The 14,210-nt window shown below is 46.8% G+C and overlaps 1 long non-coding RNA gene across 1 annotated transcript; it reads left to right on the top strand.

Annotated features, from left to right (window-relative positions):
• Positions 1–1,805: 1,805 nt before the first annotated feature.
• Positions 1,806–10,207, top strand: LOC310903543. Its single transcript, XR_014587605.1, has 3 exons — positions 1,806–1,987; positions 7,684–7,945; positions 9,038–10,207. It is a non-coding gene; the product is annotated as an uncharacterized lncRNA (long non-coding RNA).
• Positions 10,208–14,210: the final 4,003 nt, after the last annotated feature.

Raw genomic sequence — 14,210 nt, 5'->3', positions numbered from 1 at the left:
AGTTACAAGAAATATCAAAATAAAATATTTCTGATGGATTTCATGAAGGATGAGTTATAGCAGAAGAAATTATTTTAGATGTAAATATATTGCATTTCATTCTTCAATCTAGTAGTGTATTTTTATCTGAAAAGATTTAAGATGGCCCAAACTGTTTGGATGGCATGTAGAAAGCATTCCAGTTTGACAGAAGCTGAAATTGATTACTTTGCTGAGGGAGGGGGAAAAAAAGATTTTTATTTAAATCAACTTTAAAGCTTTATTTTAAAGGGTAGCTATTTGTAGCTGGAGAATACGCTCTGCCTTCTCCTGATGTTGCAGCTGGACAGCAATAGCTAGGCTGCACTTATTTATTTATTTCCCGCACAGAGGGGAGGAAAATATAGGTCCATGAATCAATCTAGATAATGGGGAAGGCTGAATGTAATAAATAATACAGTAACAACCCTAAACTAATGAGCTGTTGCTAAGGTACATTTCACAGGCTCATCCTCTATATAAAAAGTCACTAATAATCCCTTGGTGTAATCAGATGATAAAGCTTTGCCATAAGGCAACACCTGTGCAATTAAAGCTGCAGGTTCTTTTGCACATTTCATTAATTTCAGGATTTTGTAAAGGCACAATGACTACACTAATAATCTAGTCTACTTGACTCCATGTCTACTGGAAACAGGGTGTCTAATTAGGTAAAGATAATTAATTAGAGATAAATGGAGCTAATCAGACTCGGTTAACACTAATTCTCTGAATTAAGACATTTTGGGACACCTACTATTCCACTGGCTTTGATGTTTCCCAACAAACACTGACTTGGAAAGGAGTCAGAAAGTGTTATGTCTGCTCTGGAGCAAAGCACAGGCCCATCCCATGGCACCGCTCGGCTTGCAGCGTGAGGTCTGCAGGGAGACAGGAGCAATGCTTGTGGGGTGCTGGGGCAGCGTCCCTGCCGCCTGCGGGGTCTGGTGCCCCATTGCCATTTGGTGGCCCCTTGCTGGCTTCTGCCAGCCTTTTGCTGGCCGTCCAACTTTCCAGCAGCTTCTACCTTTGACGTGGGCAGACTTTCAAATCCTGGGGTGTGCTGGTGTTTGAAAGGTCCACCATAACCTTTGCTATGGACAGTACTCAAGGTGCAGAATACAGCACATTTTTTTACAGAAGTGTGGAGGGTTAAGATTAACTGTTAAGTCTGATCCATACTAAAACCAGATTATTTAGTGAAAGGATCAGGACTTCACAGGTGTTACATGCATTTGTAACTCTGGAGGCCGTGGGCTGTCCTAGTGATGAATCAGATGCTGCTCATCTTGCTTAGCTGATGAACAACATCGAATTCAGGTGCCAGCTTCTCCAAAACCAACAGGACCACTAAAAGCAGGTGGGATAAGAAGTGAGAAATTAACCTGGTTGTGCCAATGTCATGGCATTGCCTTGTACCTCTATTGTTATTATTAAATTAAATTGTTAATTTATAACATCTGTTTTGAAAGAGTCTTTTTTTGCTTATCTTTCCAGATAGCCACTTCTTCCTGCCATGAATTAATGTGCAGTGCCGATGGCAGATGCACTAGAAAAATGCTGCAAGTGGCATATGCCTATATTAAAATAGCAGTGTCACCAGCAGCCCTGCGAGTGTTTGTCAGCATTTGGGGATGGGACCATGCTGGTTGTATGGAGCAAACATGTTTTAGAAGGTGCTGCCTCTTGTCTCTGTGTGGTGCTAAGCTACAAAGTAGGATGACTTCCCATCACCTGTGGATGGTCTGCTCATTCCAGCTGCAAAGCAGAGTGGCTGATGGAGAGCTCTTCATCAATCACTTGAGCACAAGGAAGTGTGGGAAATGCTGTTTTCTCCTGCTTCTAAGGAGGGACAGATTTTTTTTAGCTTGCATTTCTAAAGCACCTAAAGCTGATGTTGTGTAGTATGGTATGTAAATAACAAGAGTGAACTAGGAATGAGTCCTTATAGGGTGAGCTATAGCCTGAGGTAAGTTTTCTACCAGCTGAGCATCCCTCACCAGAGGAGATGAAATAGAAATGAATGACTACTTTTATTACCAGATATTTTCTGGATTGACCTTTCAATAACTTGTTAAGCTACAGAAAATATTTCTGTTTTCTGGATGTGAAAACCCTGCTGGGTCACACAGTTCATGAAGGTACCTCTGGATGTCTTTAATCACAGCTTGGTGACTCTGGGCTTTCAGGAGCAGATAGATGTCCTAAATGAAAAGGTTTCTGTCTACCCTTGTGGGGATGGGCTTTGGCTGTTTGAAATAACTCAAATTCCAAAGGTGTGACAAGTCCTGGATAGCAGTTGTGAAGAGCTGTGGATGTGAGGGAACCACTGGGACTGCAGCATGGGGAGGAAGAATTTGGGTGCACGTTCCCTGTGCAGGACAGAGGCAAACCGCTCATGTGGCTGCTCTCATTGTAGCCATGGTGGGGTGAGGGAGGTTGCATCCCTGTGGGGATGGTAGTGCTGGGATTCCTGCCCCTGTGTCCGTGCGTGGGGCAAGCTGCTGCCCTCGGGGCTGGCGCTCTCAGTGCTGTGAGTGTTAGAGAGAAAGGAGGATTTTATATCATTCCTTTATTCAAATTCAATGTCTTGTTAATTTGAAACTGTGAAAAAATATTGGAACTACCCAAGTGAAAAGGGCAGAAGATTGCTTAGGAATAACCTTTACTCACTTCTCTGTTTTTCCGTGGCATCCTTCCCTCCTGGCCTTTTACTGCTGTTTGCCAGAGCTGCATCAAAGCAGCTTCCCCTGTGGCGCAGCCTGCGATGCAGCATCTTGTTGGGAGCCTCGAACCCATCCCCAGTGTCTCACCAGGCATTGAACCGCTCTTGAACACAGGGTTGTGTTATTTGTCTGATACTGGAAGCCTGTATGGGATGGGATCTGCTTGGAATATCTGATTTCATAACAACTCCTTCCTTACCTCCCTATAAAGCAATGCAAAGTATTGCTCAGTGTGCAATTTAACTGCACTGCAGTAACGAAATGTTTAATGCTTTAAAGAGGGAGTTTTAAAATTTAATAGTTTATTTTATTATTACTCTTTTGGATATAATTAACTGGAGAGCACAGTTTGAAGTGCATCCCCTTGCCACTGAGATGTGTTTTTATGTTTTACTCTGGGGGAAAGAGAAGCCTGTCAGACCACAGGCCTCTCCCTAGGTGCACATTATTAGAGTCTTTTCAGAGACGAGCAGGCAATTTTGCTGTCATTGGTTTTGTTCAGAAAGGGGTGTTTTTTTGGACGATCCCCTGGGGAAGGGTGTCAGGGCAGACTGGCAGTGGACACACTGTGGCATGGCGTGCTGCTCTAGCTCTCCTCCAGCTGTGCTCTCACGTTTGCAGCTTCGCTCACCTCATGCCATGCCCTGCTGCAAGGCAAAGCTTTGGGGCTGCATTCCCATGGGCTGGAGCCAGGTTCTGTGCTCTTGTTGGAGCATCATCTGTACCTGGGTCTGTCTTGACGCAGCTGCCTGGGATGGAGACGTGTGCCTTGCTTTTGGCAGCTCCAGGCTGCCCTGGACAGTTGTGGGGATGGACGAGTGTGTAGGCCCACTGTTACAGGCCACATCGTGCAGCAGTGGGCTGTGTGTCAGCACAAGGGTGCTGAAGATGTCCCCCTGATCCTCTCCTAATCAGCATTTGGTGGTGCAACCGTCTGTGAGGCTTTCTGCTTGTGTGTTATGAGGCTGGCAAAACCCTTGGTGTCCTGCAGTGGCCCCAGCTGGAGGGAGGCCCTGGTGGCTGTGGAGCAGTCTGTCTATCTGCCAGCAGTGTGCAGAAGTGTCCACTCCTCGAAGGCAGGCAGCGTGTGCTACCCTCAGCTGCAGCACCCACTGCAGCCAGGCTCTCTCCCTGCGCTGTGGGGTGGAAGTGTGGGGCAGCAGCACCCACTGAGCCCTTGGGGCTGTGCTCAGTGATCTCACGTTCGTTCTTGGTCTGGGTAGTGGCTTGTGGTTTTCCTTGGAGACTGCTGCCAACACATAAAGCAACTAAATTGCTTCATTTCTAATCCTTGCCTTAAGAAATGGGTGATAGTGACATACAGCAGTGACAGTCATTGTTACTGCTACTATTATTTTTTTTTGAAATGTGTTCAAATGAAATTAAAAAAAATCCCTTAAGCACTGAGAACAGCACCTTGCTCTTGCAGAGCAGAGTGGCACAAATCTACTGCATTTCCAGGGGAATGGGACTGAGCCCCAGCTATAAACACCAACATTTTTTTTTGTTCAGTTTTGTTCTGCTCTTGTGGATAATGCATTTCCCCTTGTGTATTAACTATCACCAGTATTCAAGCAGCAATTCCACTGGCATCTTCATCAGCAAGCAGCCTGGTGGGACTCCTGCCTGAGCTGGAGCAATTCCTGCTCACAAAAAGATGAGGATCCCACACACCTTTGGGTTCCTTGGTCTGTAACCCTTTGGTTGTGCTAACAACATGTAAAGGTTCTGGTGCCTATCGCTTGTGGTGGGAACTCCTTTTGGTGTCAGCTGCACGCATCTTGCCTCCTTGGCTGAGGGTGCCCAACGTGCTGGCACAGAGAGGAAAAGCATGCTCTTGGGGACAGCAGGTTGGTGTAGTGGAAAACATGGGTGAGGTGACAGCTGGGAGCACCCAGCCCCATCCCTCAGTGGCTGAGCCCAAGAGGGGTCTGTGGTGTTAGGGGGTCCTGGGTGGTGCTGAATCTTGGCAGGTGCTGGTGGTGGGGCTGGAAGCTGTGGGCCTGGGTTCTGCCTGCAGGCTGTGGCATTCAAAGCCCCAGGAACTGCACGGACAGACTGAGTCTTCAGGTAACTTCTCAAAATGGCACCTACACAGTCAGGGATGTTCTGAAGGAACTATAAGAATATACATTTACATGTCCTGCTTTTTTTTTTTCCATCCTCCTTTTACTCTAATGAGATATTCCTTGTATAAAGGTTTAATCCCTATTCTTGTGGTTTAAGCCAATTTTGTCTGTGCTCCCGTGTATAACCTACTCTGTCCTTCAGCATTGCTCTCGTGCCAGTCCCAGGCATGCACAAGGTACAGGCTTTCTAAATACCAATGGCACAGTGCTGCCGGGCTGCTCCTGTAGTGCTCATCATGTCCCTCTTCTGTGGGCTCTTGGGTCCCATCTTCACCTCCTGTCCTGCCGGTCAGACCACAAAATTTGCTGGGTTGCAAATCTTTTCTGCTGTGGGGCGAAGGGGCCCCAGTGAGCAGAATGAGCCAGCCCTCCCTCCATGGCGAGGTCCTCACATGCACAGGGTGATGTTTTAGTCACTTTGTGGCCTTGAATTTCCTATGCTTTGTTTAGGCTTGAAAAGTCTAAATCAAGCTTTTGGTTGTTTCATTTTTAGTTTCACGTAAATGCAATCAAAAGATGCGCAATATTTAAATACTTTATTTGTTGAGAGTTCATTTATTCGCAGAGAAAATCAAACTTTTTCCAAACTCTTGATCTGGTCTTCAACATGTGTGTGGCACCTGTCCCTCGTTAAGACTTTGACTTCTCTTCCTGTGAATGACCATAGATTGCTGCATGTTGGCAGACAAGGGTGGCAGCACAACCTCTCAGTGAGGCTTTGCTGTGAGCTGTCAGATGGTCTGGATCTACACGGTCTCTGCTGTCTTTTTTCAGCTTCCAGTAGGTAAGGAAGCCTAAAAATGACATGTTAAAAGAGATGCTCTTTCAATACAACTTACTTGGAGCTAAACTTTCAGAATGGTAAGTGTAAATGTTCATTGTAATGTTCAAAATAATGACAAAGACTTTCTCCAGTCACTGAGACGTTATCATAGAATAAGTCACACAGAATTGTGAATTTTAAAGAAACACATTTAAGTGTATATTAGTGATGTGATGGTGAGAGATCTGGCTCATAGTCCCTTCGTTAAGGATGAGTTCACCCCAAGGGTGTAGTGTGATTTCGCAAATAGTATTATAATAGTAAAACTGGGTAGCTGAAGTTGATGATTAAATTTAAGTGTGTATTGTCCACATAATGCAAGCAATGTTCCTTGTATTTTTATGAATGTGAACATTCATCACTGGTGCTGAAGAGGGGAAATGTGTGCTTGCTAATTATTGTGTTTTTAACTGATAATATACTGTAAATTTTGTATAATACAACTGTGACCTTATAGAGAATGGAAGGGCTGACAGCGGGCCGATAATTATAGTATAGTGAAGAAATGCTTGTTATTATCTACTATTTTTAGGACCAGTGTGCATAGCCTTTTAATTTATATAAGCTTTAGACATTCACACATTTTCTGTCTTTGCTTATGGATGATGAATTTTGTTCAAAAGAAATATGAAGATCTCGTGTTGGGTGAGAGGTTAGCCAGCTGGGAACTTGATTACTGTGAACAACATCATCACTGCCAACTGAAAAAGGAGTATTTATTTGAGAGAGAATTGTTTAACCCAAGATTTAAATAACAAAAACAACAACAACAAAAAACCACTAGCACTCAAATATAGCCTTGATAACTTGTGATTTGTGTTAAGAGAAGTGGTTCAATGATTGTGGGGAAAAAAACAAGCAGTCATCTGACAAAAAGGCAGGAAGATCAACCCCGCCATCCGTTTGTCAGGCAGAGGGTGGTTATTGCAGTGTGCTCTTGTTAGGGATGAATGACTGGTGCTAGCTGAGGGTACCCCATTGTGGATGTGCAGCTGGGCCTGGCTGCTCTTGTCCCACCACCAGTGTGGACGTGGTGTGGTGTGGGCCACCAGCTCGCCCCCCACACAAGGCACATGGCAGAGGGCTGGCAGCCTGGGCACAGCACAGGGGCACTGGGTACTAGGAGCTGGGTACTGGCTGGGTTTCAGGAGCTGCTGGTGCGGCACCGGGTCACGCTTTGACCCCGATGGAGCCCTCTGTGATCACGTCGGGGCAAGCTTACCCTATCCCCTCCTTCGATTAGCTTGGCTTGCCGCAGCCTGCGTGATGCCAGGTCAGAGCTGTGCACGGCCTCTTCCTCCAATCAGGGCAGCGTCTGCACTCTCCGGGCTGGGCAGCTGGATGAAGCAGCATGGGGAGAGCTGGCAGAGCTGCTTGCTGTGCTTCCAGGTGGAGCCGAGCCCTTTGTTTGCCTGGCTTCAGCAGCTTTCGAGAAGCATCAGTCCAGGGGTGGTGCACTGCCCAGCTTGGTTCTTTCTGCAGGCATCAGAAGCCTGTTCCCCAAATTAAAAAACAGAGAAAGCAAAGAGATGCATGGCTGAGACAGAGATGGAAGAAAAGCTTTTTTGTACTCGCTACACTGGAGGATACTTTGAGATCAGATCATCCATCTGAAAGTATGACCTTTTGTAATACTGCCAAACAAGGTCAGGGATGCCTGCGCTCCTCTGCCGAGAAATTGCCTCTCCTGCGAACTTGACCTGCCTGTGAGCACCTCTCACCGCTATGCCTGAGTTTGCCGAGTTGAAGGAAAAAAAAAAAAGGAGCTTTTTCATCAGGGCTCGACCTCTTGTTTTTCTGCTTTGTTTGCCCCATTTTGGCTATTTTTCCTCATACTCATGTTCTCAGTCATGTTTCAGATTTCTTTTGGGGGAGACTGTGTATGATGAAAGCCATTACCCAAATAGGCGCACATCTAGCCTTGTATGGAGCTGCCATGTAATGCAGACACTGAATCTCCTCTTAATCTACTTTTGTCTTAATTTAGCTGGGCAGAATTATCACCGTGAGGTCTACAGTGTTGCAGAGCCCACAGGAAATCTCCTTCGATGCTGTCCTTTGTGGCTGCTGGGTGCTCTCAGATATAACCAGCTGCTAATACCAGGACAGCAGCCACCAGCCTTCTTCAGGAGAATCAAGTGCTCCCTTGTTGTTCCATCTCTACAGGGGCAGTCTGGTGCACTGGACAGTGATATAACTTGTGCCTTCACTTTCTGTATGTGGAGGATTCTGCAAATGAAGAAAAAAAGGTTAGTACTCCATCATGTGCTGCAAAACTCTGGTTCCCACAGAAATTTTTCATTTCTCAGTATTTGCACTGGCATTAGGAACAAGTAGGCAAAAGCCTCTGAGGATGTGGGCCTGGTCCTGCAAACCTGTCCTCAGAGGAGGGATTTAGGTGTAGCATTGAGGGACTCAGTGCAGCTACTGCAGGGAAGCCCATCTGTGTGGCTGCCTGCACAGGGGATGCTCTTAGGGCTCCATTTTAGGCCAGACACAGTTTTTCAGCTGTACCAGGCTGCTGTGACTCCTTATGAAGGAGGAAAAAAACCAAACCTTTGGAGTTTTTTCTTTAAATAGTTTTTTTTCCTCCCTCGGTTTCCCAGTTAGTCTCACAGAGGTTCTTTGGCTGCCACGCTGCAGCACGCACAACATGCTTGGGTGCAGCCTGTGTACAAAATGCCTGCTGCCCAGCAGCCCTGCTGTACTAGTGCAGGGTGGGAAGGACAACAACATGCTTGATTTAAAAACTTTAATTAGTAAAGGCTTTTCCCAGATGCCTGTAATGACAAAAATTGTGAATGGAGGCACTCCCCTCGCTGCTCCATGCAGATGGGTTGCTGGAGAAGCTGTGAATGGCTGCATGCTAACAGACTATCTGCTTGCTCCAACATCAGCTCATTAGCAATCTGTTGGATGTTTTAATTTGTGTACTGGTGGGCTAAGCAGGTATTACAGGATTGCCCCAGACCCTAGGCATCTCTTTAACTTGGAAGGAAACAGGAAAAAAATGAACCCAGCGATGCAAGCAGAGCATTTGTGCTCCCAGTTTTTGGGCTGGCTGTTGCATGCCCCCCAGCCTGTGGGCTCCAGGTGAGCAGGGCGGTGGGCCTGGGTGCAGGCACCAGCCCGGGGCTCCCCCAGCAGTAGGGGCTGAGTGCCCAATGGGATGAACTGGCTGAGCACAGGGCTGGCATGTGGGTGGGCAGCTTGGGTTTACATTGCATTACTGCAACCTCCAGTAGCTCGTTGCCGAATGACAGTGTCTGTGCAAGGTTTTTCTGCTCCGTTTGCTTTATTTGCTGTTGTAAATATAATCACTCCAATCTACTGCTCTCCAGGTTTCATGTGGCTGCGGAGACCCACCTCTTCCAGAGGAGAATGAGCTTTTCTGGCTATAAAACACTTTGCAGCAAGCTAATGTGGCTGTATATCTGGACAATCCAATCTGCTTTTGCCAGTGCAATCAGTGCGGGTGTGAGTTACGGGCACAGGAGAGCACAGCTGTCCATGTGGGGCTGGGATTGACGAGTGGTGTGCTGCCGCACACGGAGTGGGTGGAGATGAAATGTCTGGAGGAGCCTTTCCTCGTGCTTTGTCCCGTACCACCAGCACTGAAGCTGTTGAGGATCATCATACCTCCACGATGAGTGGCGATGGCAGGGGCTGCGCAGTCCCTGCACAGTGTGCATGTGTTGGGCGAAGGGCACTGCCAGCAAAGCTGTCCTGCACCAGTGCAAGTGGCCTTGCTGAGCCCCTGACGTTTGCAGGAGAACTCCTTTATTCACTCCTTTATTCCTCCAGCATACGCATGCCAGGAGTGGATGTGAACCAGGATCCAATGAAAATCCTAGGATTTGTCTTCTAGGCCACGCTTTGGAGGTGGTATTTCTTTTAATCCAGCTCAGTTTTAAATATTGCCATGAAGAGTTATAAATGACTGTACTAATTTACACTGAGATCTTTTGGCTGCTTGATGAAGAAATTATACCAGCTCAGCGTGGGCCTGACTTTACGTCTGTGTTAACAATGTTACAGGCGCATGGCCTCAGTCTGATTCATTCCTAATGAGATTTTGAAGTTCACACTATAAAAATGTTCTGTCAATTAAGTCAGAAATTCAGAGCAACATATTTACTTCAGCTAACAGTATGTCCTTTCAGTGCAAGGATCTCAATGATTACAGCAGTGTTTTCTAGTTCCAGCCTCATCAAAGTCCAATAAAATATTCTCATTGTAATACATGCTTGTCTGTAATGTGCAAGTTTTTTGACTGCAAAGAACAGCTCTGCAAAATGTATTCAGTGAGGACAAAGCAGCCTAGAAGATAGCTCTAATACAAAGGCCTGTCTTTCTGTAGTGCCCTGTAGCTGAAATAAGACCAGGCAGGAGCGCCTGTTTTACTAGCAGCAGGTTTTCTTGATGCATGCTTGCGCTTCCCAGTGTCGCTGACTCCCAGGAATAAGGCCCTCCAACATGCTGCGAAAGGGGCTGATTGCACTTGTCACCAATTAACAGAAGATGGGTATGCAGATGAAAGCAAATCCTGCTTTTCTTTACCAGGTAATACGAGTCAAAAAAGTGCAAAGCCAGCGACATCTCCTGTGTCAGCTACACCCCAGGAAGCAGCTCCTAGATTACTTGAGAAAGCGCAGAGTATCGTATGCTGCTTGATCCCAGTAAGTCCCGGTTCCTTAAAGTCTTCGGGAAGCAACAAACTAGTAGAAGTTGAGAAGACTCAGCCTTTTAATATGTGAATCCCTTTTCCTCTCACTTTTTTTGTGGCTGCTGAGTGGCTGAAGTTGTCGGCTGCTCTGGGATGGCTCTGCTCCATCTCCCTTTCCCTCCCAGCCCATGCAGCAAAGGCATCTTCCCTGAGACCTTTTCCTGAGTGCACTAACAGTGCTGGTGGTTTGCTCGGGTTCAGGATCAGAGCCTAAAGACAAGAAATGTATAAGGTTTTGTTTTTTTTTTCTTTGCAAGTTCTGGCTATGAACTTTAGACCAGTTTTGAAAGAACTGGGTTTGGTGGGGATTTTCAAATGTTTTGGGCTCTGTGAAAAGGATAACTATTTGGTATAGAAGTTTTCATGTTTGAAAGCACAGAAAACTGTGCTGTAAACCTGTGGGGTTTTACAGCTCTTTGCTTTCTTCTTATCCCTGGTCCAGAAGTATTTGTAGAATTATTTTTAATAAATGATTTGGCTTAATAGTATTGCACACAAATGTGTTCTTATGTATTTAGGCCAGAGATTTGAAGAACTTGGCACCTGTGGAGGGGTTCCTTTCATAAACAAGCACTGGATTTCCCCATGGCCTGTTGTGTCTGCCTGAGATTTTTGTTCAGCTCTTTTCCTCCCGTGTCACTGTTACAGCAGGACTGTAAGTGCCCCAAGCAAGTCTGTGGTTCCATAGCCCTAAACTCTCTGGTCTGTGGCTTTTCTTTTTGTTTGAGCCCGATGTAAAATTATTTGAGTTAAACAGAATAGCTGGGGCTGGCAGGGAGGTAAGGGGAGCATCTAGTCCAACCCCCTGCTAAAAGCATGGAATTGAAAGTAGCTTGCTTGGGCTCCTGTCCAGCTGGGTTTTGTGTATCTCCACAGACAGACTTCATGCATCCTCTGTCTTCCAATATCTCGCCACCCTTACAGTAAAAGAGTTTTCCTTCTGTTTAAGTAGAATCATATAGGTGCAGAGACGTGCTTTCCAAAGGAGCAGGTGCCTGTCTGCCCACACACGGACACACTCTTCATGCAGGCTGACACTTCTGTCCTTGTGAAGTGGCTTTGGCCTTGGTGCAAGGCTGTTGTAGCTGGGGACGTGTGGGAGCTGGGAATTGCTGCTCTTACCTGGTATGATCGATCCAGAAGGTTGCAGGACAGGAGAGAGGGTTTCTGGGGATGGCTGGACCCTGGCTCTTGAGGTGCCTGCTGGGGGCTTTTGTTGGGGCTGCCCAGGCACCACCTCCCAACAGAGGTCTTGGGAGTGGAGTCTGGAGAGGATTTGTTTAAGGATGTAAACGAAATATGAGCTCCGTTACCCACTACCTTTCTACAAACTGATTTGTCCTTGGTTGTCTGGAAGGGATACCATATCCTACAAGTGGTGCATATCTTGTTTGTTAGAAGTTTTGTAGCTTGGTTGCATGCTGCTACTGAAAAAACAATCATTTGGCTTCTGTGCAGCTCTCCAGGCCCCATGCATGTGCCTGGCTTTGTCCTTTACACAGCTGGGCCCAGAAAAATGTTTGCATCCAGGTCTGGCCATGGCATGTTGTTCCTTAGATTATTTGGGGAAAATGGAGGATCTTGTGCTGTGTATTTACTAGAGCTTGGACACCTGCCAGGTTAATGGTGGAACCGATTGCTTCTGAAACACTTTATTTGGTTCAGCATTTCAGGCAGTGCTGTTTGTGTACGATCCTCAAACCTGGGTCTCTTTACCCAGGTGCAATGCTGTCTAGCATGTCCAACAATGGGCTCCCGGAGTAGAGGACTGACCAGTCAGGCCCACCTGGTGAGCTTTGTGTCCAGGCCGATCTCCACCCCAGCGTGCCACAGGCTGCCCATGGGCTGCTGCAGCCCTGCTGGGAGGGACAGCAAATGCTGCTGGCAGGGTGCCCTCATGTACCATGAGCCTCTGCAGTCTTTTCCGGCACTGACTGCCTTCTTTCCAGGGTTCAGGTGGTGCATACCTCAGTGTTGCAGCCTTTAAAATGCCGCTGTTGTCTAAGTGTACTGGGGCACTCCAGATGCAAATGCCCTTTTATTTTCACTAAAGCACCATGAGCAGCACTGACAGCAAAGCAACGTTATATTCTGTATGCGCACAGGTAATAAATATTGCTGTTTTGATATTTCTGCACCCACTGGGCATGGGTTGTGTTTTGCTGCATCACACAGTACAATGACAGCGAAGAAGTTCCTTCCCCTTAGCATAAAGTAAACAACAAACAAGCAGGTGCCAGCGCGGCTGTCACTGCTGCAATCGGCAGCCCTATCCAAGAGCACCGTGACTTGGCGTCGCTTTCATTTCACAAATGGAAGTAATGGCAAAGCCACTTCTCTCCTTACTATCAAAAGCTTATAAAGAGAGTGTTTCATCTAAAGTTTTGTGTAGGCACATTGTACAAATATTTCACTGAGAACATCAGAACAGCGATACTGCTGCTTTCTTTGCTGCTGCACGGGAGCTACCAGCATAGCCACCGCTGTCTGTCAAAGGGGTTTTTATCCTGTTTCCCTTTATGCTTTTTTAATTCTAATATTGCCTTTCTTCTACCCGCTCCCCATTGCGAATGAAGAGCAAAGCTTAGTCTAACAAGAGCTAAATAACGCACATTATATATATAGGTAGCACTACAGCTTTGAAGTCTGATATAGGATGAATGAAAGTTCCTGCTAGTTGGTGCTCTACTGGAGGTTATCTGCATTTGGTGAGCTCCCAATGTACAACATGAAGTCTTTCAAGGAGCAGCATTGTAGTAGAAACTGCTGAAGTATTTGCCCAATAACAAGTGACAGAAAAGTTGCAAGTTTCCCCTCCTTTGCTAGCAATTGGATGAAGCCAGGTAGCTGACTCGTGCAGCTCCTGGTGCCAGCAGGTAGGTGACCATCTGCATTTGGGTGGCCCTGCTCCCTGGGGAGGCAGCAGAGGTGGACTGCTCCTCCAGGGACCTACTCCACTTTTTTTGGGAGAAGGCACTGGGTAAAAACAATTTCACAGCACTAGTGGCAGGATCTGGGCCATTAGCCACCAGGGATGAGCACTGCTGCAGCAGAGAGGCCTCAAGCTCTTGGCCAAAACCTGACAGTAAAATCTGATAAAGAGCTCAAAGGGATCAATGCCACAAAGTGTTGTTCCATGCAGGGTGATCAGACACTTGAACACACCTATTTCTGGAATAAAAATATGATATGAAGTGGTAAAAATATAAGCAAAAATGTCAAGCTTGGCAAAGGAGAAAGTGAAGTCTGCAGTGCCGTGGGACGGGGGAAAGCAGGGGCTTGGTCAGGCCAGGAGAGGGTGAGAGAAGAGGGAAAACAGATTGTATTGTCTGAGAGAAACTGGGGGAGGTCTGATGCTGCAACGGATTTTGTGGTGTGTTTTGTTTTTACTCCACAGTGTGATCTTTGCCTCGTCTGAGACCAGAGCCTAACTCCCACCCACATCCTGCAGGACTCCCTTTTCACTCCAACTCTCCCCAGTGTCTCCAGATGAAGTTTCCCTGGGGGATGCTCTCAGCCTGTCCGAACACCCTGCAGCTGGCTGCAGGCACGCTCATGCCATGGCAGGAGGGGAGAGCGATGCTTCGGGACAGGACCCTGTGGTAAGGTGCAGAAACCCAAATGCATTCACGTGGCTGTGCGGCCCAGCAGTGGGGATGGGTGCTTGCTGTGATACCAGGTGAGAGCGTGTACCCCAAATTAATCAAAAAATGGTCGTGATAAACCAGAGCAACTTCCTGTTGCATGGCAAAGCATCTGGTAGAGCTGCTTGGCCTCAGAGGGGTGCA

The sequence above is a fragment of the Anser anser genome (assembly GCF_964211835.1).
Source record: "Anser anser genome assembly, chromosome: 8".
Taxonomy (NCBI): Eukaryota; Metazoa; Chordata; class Aves; order Anseriformes; family Anatidae; genus Anser; species Anser anser.
Note: the sequence above shows the minus strand (reverse complement) of the source record. Positions and strands in the feature narration are given on the sequence as shown.